The sequence below is a fragment of the Empidonax traillii genome, unplaced genomic scaffold (assembly GCF_003031625.1).
Source record: "Empidonax traillii isolate 1590-97213 ecotype Southwest subspecies unplaced genomic scaffold, ASM303162v1 scaffold109:size1658292, whole genome shotgun sequence".
Taxonomy (NCBI): Eukaryota; Metazoa; Chordata; class Aves; order Passeriformes; family Tyrannidae; genus Empidonax; species Empidonax traillii.
Genome location: NW_020955302.1, coordinates 560,532 through 573,246, shown reverse-complemented (window position 1 = coordinate 573,246; position 12,715 = coordinate 560,532).

The window sequence follows — 12,715 nt, the reverse complement described above, 5'->3', positions numbered from 1 at the left end:
ACCTGAACACTTCTCTAACAAGCCCTCAGTAAGCTCCATGGTAAAAATTCTGTTTTCTAATTAATCACAGAGTAAAAAGTTTTCCAAAATTTCCCACTTAAATCTACCTGTGCTTAATTTCACAGTGTAGGTCTTTGCACGCATCACCAAAGTCTCTCTCAGACATCAACTTCTCCTGGCTTTATTTTTTTCCCACTCTCAGTTATTTATGTCCTGTTTTCCCACCTTGTAGGATATTAAAACTGGCAATTTAAGATGCACAGTAAAAATAGGACCACTCCTTCCTGCTAAGAGGACACATGGTTTATTGTTTTTCAAGCTCTGCTGTGTCAGCACCTTCAACCAGCAATTATAAAATTGAAGCCACCAAGGTTGGTAAAAGCCACTTTCTTACCAGCATCTAATTATCTACCAACAGATCTGGGTCCAGCCTTCAGTGCCACTGAACACATATAATATCATCTGTGGCAAGCAGAAAAGTTATGATTTCATATTTAAGGACTCTTTTGAACAGAAACCAAGAAATAGTTGGAAGACATGAAGACAGCAATTAAAAAGCTAATGCAAACTTTTTGTATTGCCAGAACCTATTCCTTTCAATTCCTTTCACTCCCTAGATCATCCATTAAGGCTCCATTTTCTTACAAGCTGCACGTGCCCTCTGCTGTAAGCCCTCTGAGCTGAGAGTGCTCTTGAGCGTGGAGCTACATCACATCTTTCCTTCATCTGTAAAAGCCGAATCAGTGAGGAATTGATCAGACTGTTTTTCTAACAACATCTCCCAAAACACAACTGTGACCTGATAGAAGAGATATCTGTTAGCTCTGAAGAAGATAGACCCGTTGAGGGGATGTGGTTCCTCAGACAACAGGTAACTGTTTGATCTGCATGATTCTGTCAAATCATGTTCTGAATGCAAGAAATTTACAAAGGCTCAATGGAAATAATTTACTTGGGAAAAAGATTCATTAAGGATTACTGATTAGACTATCCACACAAGGTTTTATGAGAATGCCTCAGCTAAAACAGCAGCTTAAAACAATTTCCCCTTGTCCCATCACTCTCTGTCTGTGTAAAGAACCTCTCTCCCTCCTTTTTATAAGCCCCGTTAAGGTACTAAAAGGCCATAAAGAGATCTCCCTGGAACATTCTCTTCTCTAGGCTGAACAAGCCCAGCTCTCAGCCTGTCTTCAGAGAAGAGATGTTCCAGCTGTCTGAGCATTTTATTGACCTCCTCTGGACCCACTTTAACAGGTCCATATCTTTCTTCTGCTGAGAATCCCAGAGCTGGACACAGATACTCCAGATGAGGTCTCACCAGAGCAGATTAGAGGGGCAGAATCACCTCCCTTGACCTGTTGGCCACACTGCTTCTGATGCAGCCCAGGATGCAGTTGGTCTTCTGGGCTGCAAGTGCACCATGGTAATAGGTAAACTAGAGTATGCTGAGTCAAAGGTCAATGCAGAGTATTCAAAACTATGTTTGAATAACTTGGATAAATTCACGTAAAACAATGGTTTCTCAGTGAGAACTCAGTCACGTAACAAACAGGATTGTTCTCTGTTACAAGTGACTGCTGGGACCCCTTTTTGCCTCATCTCCAATGGACTCAAGACACACAGTTTGAATCCAAATCCAAACAATCCCCACATTCAGGGAGCTTGGATCTAAGATTTGAGTCCAATTCAATCCCTTCTTTTTTATTTCCTTATATTTTGGTCTGTCTTTAAGCATTAGGAGGACCAGAATAACTATTTCCAGGATCCAATTCAAAAGGAAACCCTCAAGCTGCTAGGAAAGGGGTTTGCCATTAAATTATCTCCTCATCTTCCAATTTTGCTGCTGAATAAAATCTGGACAGCTGTTAGCAGCTTTTTTCAGAGACTTGATTTGTAGAGTTACAAACTGAACAACATGTAGCTTGTACATGACTGTTATATCTCAATGCTTGTCAGACACGGTTCTTACTCAAGACAGGCATCAAAAACTAGAGAGAGATCTTCCTTCCTCAGCATGAGGAAACTTGTTTTTCTTTTCTGAATTTGTTGCATGAAAAAGCCTGGCCAGCAATTGCAAAAACGTAACTCTCCAAGGATGTGAAAATCATCTACTTATTACTTTGTAATTATCCGAAAGTTTTGGATAAAAAAATGCCTAGAGTCCACTATCCACATTTCACCCTGGCTGACAAAGCTGGCAGATCATCCAGCAGCAAGAACAAAAGAGTAGGAAACAATTTGGAAACATGCTAAATCTGGAAGACAATCCTATGGAACCACAAAGGAACCTCTGATTAAGTGATCACTCAGAGTATTCGTGATTGATTCAGGTTAGAAGAAATGGAACAAAAAGCCAACTCATTTGGGACTTGGAGCTGAACTGAACCCAGAGTAGGGAATTGTCCTCATCCTGAGGGTGTCTTAGCAAGGTTGGAGCTCTGAGGGCAAAGGGGAATAGGAAAGCCAAATATATAAAAGTTCCACTTTTCAGAAACAGGGGATTTAATCTTACTGTTTTAAATTACCTACAGTTTATATCCTTGCACCTCTGGATTAAGATCTCAGAACCACTGACCAAAACACCCATGCAAGGGTCTGCATTACTCACATCCCACAGCAATTTACTGAGGATAGAGGGAAAAGGTGTAATTGGTAGGTCTCTTGGAGCTGAACTTAAAATTGTTTCAAGACCTTGATTCTACAGAGTCCTAGAACATATGCTGGAGTTCACAGAGGAGGGATGAAGTCCTCTCCTCTCCATTCTTCCCTTCTATGCCACAGCTCAGAGCAAAAAGGAGACTGGGTCAGGCCAGATGTGAGGGACAGCTCATCCCTGAGTCCGTACTTGCTGATTAGCACATCAGTCTTGGCCATGTGATGTGGTTTCTCAGCCTCCCTCCAGCTCCCAGTGCAGCTGCTGCTGCCACCAGTCAGACAACTTGTCTCAGCAAGTTACACGGACACCCATTGCAGCTCAAGATGAGCACAGAGAACAGCCTTCCTTGGGGTCTCTTTCTTCCTGGTTCTGAAGACACATTCCTCAAGTGGTTTCATTCTGTTGTCCCCCTTCAAACTAAGGTTCACCCTCATATCAGCACTCTTGAACAAAGCCATCTCTTTCAATCTCCATTCAGTCTCACTGCCCTCGTGGTGCCCATAAGAAACAGGTAACTCAAGACGAATTTCACACTAGTGTTTATTTGGCTCCGAATCTGTTCCACACCTTTTCTCTCCATTTCCTCTCTTCCTGATGACAGGGACAGCAACTTGTAAAGCAAGGAGCACTGTAAGTAATAATCTTGAACCTCCATCCCAGTTCCAGAGGCTGGGGTGGGATGCAGAAATTAGAAACTAGACATTCACATGTACACAGCAGCACACACCACACCATCTCATCTAAAGAAGTGTTCACATTTATTTGCAACTGATTTAAGCTTCTTACTAAATCAACTCAAATTTTTGCTAAGTTATGAATAAACTGAGAGTAACTTAAGACTCTCAGAAATCTCAACTGGAAATAAAACCTAATTTCTGTCCCTAACTTCTTTTCCTAAATCGAACTACTTAAGTAATAACCAAAGCAGGGTTAAAAATGCATTTTTTTCCAAAGGATTAGGAGATTTTATTTTTTTAATATGAAAATAAATAAAAAGTCCCTTGTTTCAGAATTTAATTGGCTGGTGTCTCCCCATGACAAAGTAGAAACACATTCATGACATGACATGCATTTATCTTCAAACCATTCACTTACAGTCAGTGCCACGGAATATGGATCTCATTGAGCAGGGTGGAAAACAACCCAAATCTCTTTCAGAAAGAATAATTTCATTACAATTACGGGTTTTCAGAAAGGACTGAAATCTGATGATTTCTGAGCAACACGGCACTAACGCATTTCACTCCAGGGAATTAGCTTTTGTTTAGGGACATTCCAGGAAAACAGTCTGGACAGATACATTCTGTTGGCTGTAGCTTTTTTGCAGACTTGGTTCTGAATGCAGTTAATTAACTGAAGGGGCCACGAAAGAGAGCCTATTCCACATGAAAGCAGCAACACACCAGAAGACATGCAGCTCAGACTCCATGATGAAATTCCTAATGCTCCAGTTGTTTCTATCCTGTTCCATTTTACACCTTCCATACCCACCAAATTTCACCTTCATATAGGGCAAGAGATTTTTCCAAAATTAAGTCAAAGCTCACATCTTGCTCTATTTTTGCTTGCTAATCAACCACACTGAGTCAGCCACCTAACTGTAACCTTTGGCAACCACATCCACCATAGGACCTTTCTTCTACACACAACACTTGCTTCTTTTGTCTGCAAGGGAAACCAAACAGGCCTCAGACCTATTTTAGATCCTCCAAGTGACTCTCCCAGAAAACATGCCAAATTTTCTGCATCTCACTGGTAGAAAGGGCCCTGGAGGCTGCTGCATCCACCCTTCTTGCACACATGAGCACTATGGGCCCATAAGTGTGACAGCCATCAAGACCCCTGGCCCTTTGGCAGAGAAGAAGAAGAAGTTATTTCAAAATCAGACTTTTCCCCCAACAGAAGCTTTTATCCTTTCTCTGCATGTTACACAATGTTTAGATCAATAAATGGAAACAGTAAGCAACTTATCATTCACGTTTTACTCTTTAGTTTCCTACAACCTCCATTTTGCACCTCTGAACACCATCTCCAGCCTCCTCTGCTGGCACTCTGAAGGTGCAAGCATGTTTTTCTGGTGCTTTTGTGAGAGGGTGTATTGGTCTGTCAGCCTCAGCAAGAGCTGAGTGGTGCAGCTCACTGTACTACTCCTTGTCTTTCTAGGCTAGGTTATAAAACAGTTTATTGCTTCATTTTTAGCTTTTAAATTTAAGCAAACCAGTTTTACCAGGACTACAGCTAAGAAGTTTCTTCCTCACAGCTATTTAACCCAGTTACTGTACACAAGCAAGTGATGCTGCTTATCTCTTCCATTGCTCCTAGTTTCTTTTGAACTCTAAGCAAACTAATCAGTTACAAACTCTCAGATGCTGTTTAAAGGGGACACCCCAGAAGCAACAGTAACAAAACCCCCCAGCACTCAATAAAGGGATACCTGCATTGTTTGTCACAACCAAATCACGCTATCCTTCCAAAATACAAGCATCTTACTTCAAAATGTGGCAGTGAGCTACGCTAATGCATCATTAGCTGATTTACAGACTGCATCTGCTCAAGCTGATCAAGAGCAAATTTGCAAACACCAGCATACACCATATTCATGCTTTCCCCAGGCTGTGTTTCATTTCGCATGGTGGCGGTTCCTCTTTGGCTGGGCAGTACAATGGGCTCTCTGTACAGCCAACACATTCAGTTTTTCTGGAGATCACCATGTCTCCAATAATTTGGGGGGAGGGCAGGGAGAGGGAAGAGCAACAGCTGAAATCCAGATGACTTGAGTACTTCGCTAACAAAGAAAGATTGTTGGAGGCTAAATGAGACTGATCCTTCCTAGAAAGAGCAGTGAACAAATAAGAACTGCACGGTTAAACGCTAGATTAGGATTCAAATGAGGATTTCTGCATAGATCATAAATCAAACTTTGCAGTAGAAGGAGTTCATAGAAGAGCAGAGCAGATGTGGAATCTCTGCCAATGTGTTCTTTTATTCCCCTTCTAAAGTAAGGGGTTTCTCGTTTAAGGGCTGGAATAAAATTTGGAGTTACCCTTAAGATCATGCCACCTTTATGAAAGGCAGTGAACAGGAAGATGGGGAATAACGTGCCTAGTGTTAGGGGATGACACAGCCTGAGGCTGCACCCAGGGAACCCATGCAGTAGGCCTCCCTCACAGGGATATTTTTCTTGGCAGTCTGGGCACAACAAAGTTAAAAGAGCTAATCAGGTATCCTTTTTACCGTAGATAAGAGGACCTTTCAGCCCACTACCAAGAATTCCCACTCTGCAGAAAACTATTGTTTCCTAGAGGTCAGTATGTAGGTAAAGGTGAAAGTCTCCCAGATCACAGGGCTCTGATGCAAAATGAGTGTGAAATGTCCCTCAGCTTTATCAGTCCCAAGCTCTCCTCATTAGGCTTTCAGACTCAAGAGGGCATGTTTGTCCCACATACTTCAGCAGACCTCCTTTCCAGTGCTGGAACACTGCTGGGACCAGGTAGTCGTGCAGTTCCAGTGCCTTCAGATATGCACTTGCTGCACTAGACATGGAAAACAAGAGCTTTCTGTAGTGATCACCATGAGCTTTCTGTTATGTTCACCAATAAATAGGTGGGAGACTTTTTTCCTTCAGAAGTCAGAACACTGTTATGCTGAGATGGCAAAGTCGCTTCTGGGAATCAAACTTGGTCACATTGTGCATACACAAAAGAAATGGGTTTGCCATCATGTGGTCCCACGAGCCCTTTTCTTGGGAAAAGTGCAGGGAATGCCTAGAATCCAGCACCTTTTAAGCACGCAATATTCTGGGAATTTCCCCCAGCAAGATCTTCTTTCCACAGGGAGCCACTCATGGGCTCCAAAGGGAGCCTGTGTCCTTTCTCCCCAGACCACATCCATTGACAGTGGAGTTTAAGCACTCATCCTCAGATGATGTCCTTTTCACAGGGCCCCTTCATTCCCTGGCAGCTGAAATCTATCTGCTAACAAGCCACAGCCCCTGCTGAGAGACAAGGTTTATAAGCACAGGCTCAGTCCTGTTGTAACACGGCAATACATCATCCAGCCAGCCCAGGATGCGGGCACAGCTCACCCAATTTCCAGCCAAAGTTCTCCTGGACAGAGTGTCCAAATTGCTATGCAAAAATTACAGCTCCTTGTTTGGGACTCTAAGTGCCACACCAGTGCCAGAGCCTTGAACTGACCAAGCCATAAAGTGAGGAACACACCATCAGTGCCCATCCATAAGATACTGGGCTCAAATAACTTCCCTAATGACAAGCAGTAGTTTCTGGGGCAAAGGTTGGCATAGGCTCCAACCCAGCAAGATGTTATTCAGCTGCCTCCATAGGGGCACCCTCCTGTATCATCTGTACCCCTCGGCCTTGTTTCAGCTCACAACATACTCCTGCCCCTCTGCCCAACACAAATTCTACCCCAGAGTATAACCACCTTGTGTCTTGAAGCAGAGATCTTAGGAGATGTCAAGAAAGAAAACTGAACAATGAAAGACTGCATGACATACTTATTCAGAAATTAGCCAAATTAACCTCTCCTGTCCTAAGGAGTACATGCTCTTCCTTGAAACAGTGTAATTTGTTCACTATGTCAGTCAGAAACATTAAACACAGCCATAAAAATAGGTAGAAATTACATGCTTTAAGACAACACTTTGAAAGTCCATCAGTAGAACCACTACAGCACAAGTGTGATGGGGCTTCAAATTTTTTCTTTTGGTTTTCTCCAAATAGCCACGTATGTGGCTGCAACATTTCTTTGGAGACAAATACATCTTTATTTTAGTTACTGGAGTCCTCTCAAAAATGTGCCTATAAATCCTCCGGGAGCGAGGAGGAGTCACAATGGAAAGACTGATGGATCCTCAACACTGCAGCGGCTCGCACGGTTCAATTGCCATAAGTGTTCCTTTGTGGCTGCAGCCTAACTGTGTGTCACTGAGCCTTAAATACACATTTTGAACTGTCATATCCAATATAGTGGACCCTGGTGGATAGTTAAAGACAACAGAGAAAAACAGAGAAACATGGAAATACGATGTGAAAAGACTCACTTTTTAAACAAGAGAATAGGAGCTGTTGTTGAACATGGTGCCTGATGCCCAGTATATTCTGCTGGCTTTGGGGAGATAAAGGATTTAGTAACACGGCCTTTATGGGTTTACTTAGTTGTACACTCTGAATGAAGAACTGACAGTATTTGGAGGCTCTCCTTGCTCCTTTTTTTTGTGTTCTTGAGACCAGAATATTCTCCAGCAGTGCAGTTTCCAGCTGACCTATCCTGAGGCCAAATGGAAACAATAGAGAGAGATTAATGGCCCAGGAAACTTTGAAGAGAACAATAGCACAATCTTGGGATGAACTAGAACACGTGAGATGTAATAATCTTGGGGAGGCAGGGGAGAGAGGCAGTTCTGCAAAGAGAAACCTTTTCCACAGCTTATTTAACAATGAGCGAAAAAGGAAAACGTGCCTGACTGTTTTGATTTAAAATGTGCTGGCAATAAACAACGATTTTGAAATAACATGAGTCAATATTATTTTTCTTAAAATGTGAAAAAAGCCAAGTTCTCCTCTGGGCGAGGCTGATACCAGTGTGATCACAAGCAGAATTCATGTTGATTGCATTTGGCACCTAGTGATGCTCACACGAGACACAGGGGCAAGAAGAAAAACTCCATGAATGAATGGGCTTGATCCGAAAACAGTAATGGGTTGTTCCAAGAGGAAATGTGCTTTTATTATTATCAGTACAGAATGACTCCATGGTAAATAAATCATTTCTATTGCAACTAAAATATGACTCCATTATACATCAAGGATGTGTGCAACTCTTCCACTTTTTTTTTTGTTTCATTCTGATGTTTTTTTCCAGCTTGTTAAGTACCTCTCCAAGGATCTATGAACTAGCAACTAGAGGTTAAAAAAGGCAAAACAAAAATATCCTAAGAAGTATTCATGTTATACAGAAATCCATTCAGGCCACAATAAAACAACAAAATCTATTTAACTAATCAGCTTAAATTGTCTTTCAGTCTCTGCCTTCCATTGCATTACCCAAAATTCAGCCTTACGAAGTGTTTGTGAAGAAAGGTAATCTTTTCAGAAGACAACCAAAATCTAAGCTCAGGCTATCCTAGAAATCAAACATTTTCAAGTCTGGTAAGCAGACTTGAAAAAAAAACCTCTGGAACAAGCTATGCACAGCTTTCCATGGCCCTGAATCCTGATGGTTGATCACTTGGTATCACTTAATAATTTATAACATGTAACTTCACTGGTATCTCTCTTAAGATCTCATGGCTTTGCTGACACCTTCTCAGAGATACCCCAGACTTTCCCATCTCTCTCATAGTTGCCTGCTTTTCTCCAGATGAAGTATAAAGACCAAAAATAGCCATAGCTGGAGTCTACCAAGAGGTCCTATCAGGAATATGAAGTCTGACACAAAGTTCCTAAGCCATATTGCTGCAGAAGACTAGGTTTAAAAACAGTATATGGGAAGTTGTATGCAAAGTTTCTTAGCATGGACAATTGCACTTACACTAAATGTGCAATAAGGAGAGAAAAATCCTAAAGTAATTTTAAGTTCAGATGGGAAATACTCCTGAAAAGTCCTGAAGTCAGAACGGCTTTGAGGTTTTTTTGCTTGTACGTGCTTTCCATTACTTTTCATTCAAATTTTAATGAAAACAGAGACATGAATAAGAGGAGGAGATCCCCAGCAGAGAGAAAAATCTGAGCCAGATGCTGCTATCCAGCTGTTGAGGCCTCCTGAAAGCAACTGAAATCAAGTGCACTCCCTTTGTCCAGAGCCACAACATCATCCTCCCTGATGTTCTACATTCCCCTCCCAAGTCCACCAGATCGTGTCCACTTTATCTAAATGAAGCACGAGCCAGTTTACCATTAATTAGGTACTGGAAAGATACAGAGTTGTCCTTCCACTGTTCCTGCTGTGTTTGCATAGTAGGGTCCAAGGTTTTTATGTACTTTCCTGCCAGCCTTGTATCTATGCTAAGAGATTCAAACTGCCCCTCAGAGCCTTTAAGGAATCAGTGGCAGACAGGTTATCTTTAAGGAGTCACTAAGAACAATGAACTCCCAAACACAACTTCATTCGTTTCTATCATGGTGTCCTGGAGCGCCCTTTGTAGTCAGCATATCAAAGCTGACTAACAGATGAAATAAAAGGAGAAGAAGCATTATATTTGTGTATTCCCAGGAGAAATCAGATGATCTGGTGTCATCACTGGCATATCTGCTTTGCCCAGCTGAAAAAGATTTAGAAAATTCCAAAGTGTCCCAGTTGCATCTGCTATTATTTTGATGACCTACTTCCTATTACCAACCAAAGATGTAATGCGGATCAAAACAAAGAGGAACTTGCTATGTGTCACAAGGAGGGGATATAGTTCTAGTGTTTTCCTTTTTTTTTTTTTTTCTCACCCAGATTAAGTCTCGTGGCTGTTTCTCCTTCATGTACAGGAAAAAAAAAGAGATAATGTTCCCTTTCCTCCATCCCCAAATGCTTGCACATGCACAATCAGCCACTAAATGCAAAAGCAAGAAGGAACTGGGGAAAAATTAATCCACCTTGTCAGAGGCATACAAACAAAATTAGCATAACATCTACAGAACATCTTGAATACCTAAACATTCTTCTTACATTGGTATGCACTGTATATAATAGATAACTGTTGAATGGAGCAATCTGTCCTCTGAAAATTAACAAGTAGAACTAGAGTCAGAAGCAAAGGAAACAGCAGAAATGTTAGACACATACCTTGCATCTGTCTGCACTACCAAAGGGAGAGATTGTTAACCCACATTAGATGTCAGCTGCACGGCAAGGCTGGAAGGACATGGATTGGGAAAGAATCTACGCAGCAGCTGAAACCAATGCTCCAGGCTACAGTATTTCCAATTTATAAATAATTGGATAAGTTGTGTGGCGTGGATGAGCAGACACAGCCATCCTTCTACTTTAAGAACCATTTAGGGTAAAGCAATAAAAAGGAATACTTTTAAAGGACAGCCAATAGTACAGCATTTGAGGTTCACAGATTTCATACATTCACTTCTGATGAGGCTTCAAAAGCAGGGAAGTTGGCTTCATTCTCCTATGTTACTGTTAGAACAGGTTCTTCATAGAACTGTCCCTGAAACGATCTCTTCCTTTTAAGGAGAAAAACGTAACAAATGCTCCTCCATGGCATATTGAGATTTGACTTTACAATCAACCCAGACTAAAGAGCAGGAGAAACACAGCTCCTAAGTAGGCTAAGAGAACATGGGTAGTAACATAGCTGTGGTTTCTTCCCTCTTTCTTTGTTTCTCATTTGCACCTTGTTTGTTTGAATAAGTCGCAGGGATGAAGCCTCCTGATGGAAAGGTTTTCCACTTTTCATACATCCCACTATCCATGCAGAGCAGCTGGGGCACAGAAAGCAAGCAACACCTGGGTTCCTCCTGCTCTCAAATCCCTGCCCAATCAGTGTGCTCACTTCATTAGCCTAGTACACATCTAAAAAAAAAGAACACTTTTCACCAGCACTGCATCTGAGCAGCAGCAACCACAGAGACGGCTGCACCCCCTGACAATCCAGCCCTGGGCACTGGCTGTCCGTTCAGGGTCTGGCATCAGTAGCAGGAAGTAAAAAGCAGCTGAATAACAGCATATAATAACTGTGAAGTTATGCAGATACAGGCATGGCCAGATCCAGCATATTCCCAACAATGCCCCAGAGAGCTGCTTAAGCAGGAGTTAGCACTGACATTTCTTTGTGTTTTTGGTGAGGGTGGAGTTGTGACCGTTAAATGGGTACTGCTCTAGTGCATGCCTTGATGGAAGGGAAAGTGATGAAGGTGGGAACAGGATTCCTTTTACATTATATGTGAAGGTGGACTTGACATTTACGCTTTAGAGGAATTTCACTAGTTAGACGCAGAGCCAGGAGGCCACACTGGGTGGAGTGCTAAGTGTACAAAACCTGTGGACAAATGCCGTGCCTGATCTGGGGACTATTCTCTGGGATCCAGAATGTTTCCAGCCCCATCCTGAGCTGTGTGCAGAAGGGCCTCAACTCAAGCAGCAAATGCTGGGCATGAGCAAACACGAAGTCTCAGCAGCACACAGACCTTCAATGAGAAAGCTGCACAATGTGGTTACCTCAACATACTTGGCACGAGTAGGAACTGGAGCTGAAGGTGTTTGGTGGTTTTGGAGAAACACATAAGGCCTTATTTTACCAAATACCTTTCCTCTCCTTTTTTTTTTTTTTTTTAATAGCAATTTTTTTTTTCCATTTGAGAATGTTATGTCTGGAATGTACTGATTCCATTAGTTTGTTCTCTTTTCTATTCCCTTGAATTTTCTTCTTCAACTGTTTTCTCCACTAGAGGACTTTATAGACCAAATTTCTTTTCCTGTGCCTTGTTTTCTCTGAGAGCAAATGTGTGTTCTGGCATTCTGTTTAGCAGAGGTGCATGCTCTCTCCAGTATCCACACTTATACACATTAAAACAATTAAACTTGTTTCTCTTCCAACCTTTTCTTGTGCATTAACTTGACATTTGATGCACTTACGTGCTGGGAAATCAGCTCATCCATGCTGGATCTGGATCTCCTGTGCGTGTGTGAAAAAAGAATAAAGCTTAAGTTCAGTGAAGATAGGACACTTGGCCAGAGCCAGAAGTTCTGCCTCTTCCATTCTATTCTAGCACAAAAAGCTGAAATAAAGGAACATTAGCAAGTAAACTGAACATCCTGGCTGCTTTGGTACGTGTGTTCCCCTTCACTTTACAGAGCTTTGGCTTGCTCTTCTCCATCATGTGAGCGGTGCCAAAGAGAGCCAGATCCTTTTCACTTGGAAACTGATGACCTATGTACCCAAGCATTGATCCAACCGCCTTAATGGCCCAAGAGCAACATGTTTATCTTTTTTTTGTTGTTCCCTCAAGCTTCTTAATATTAATAGGATAGGTCAATAAAAAAGCCCAAGCATTTATAAATGCCTCCTTTTCTGAGGTTGCCACGAAGTTGGAACAC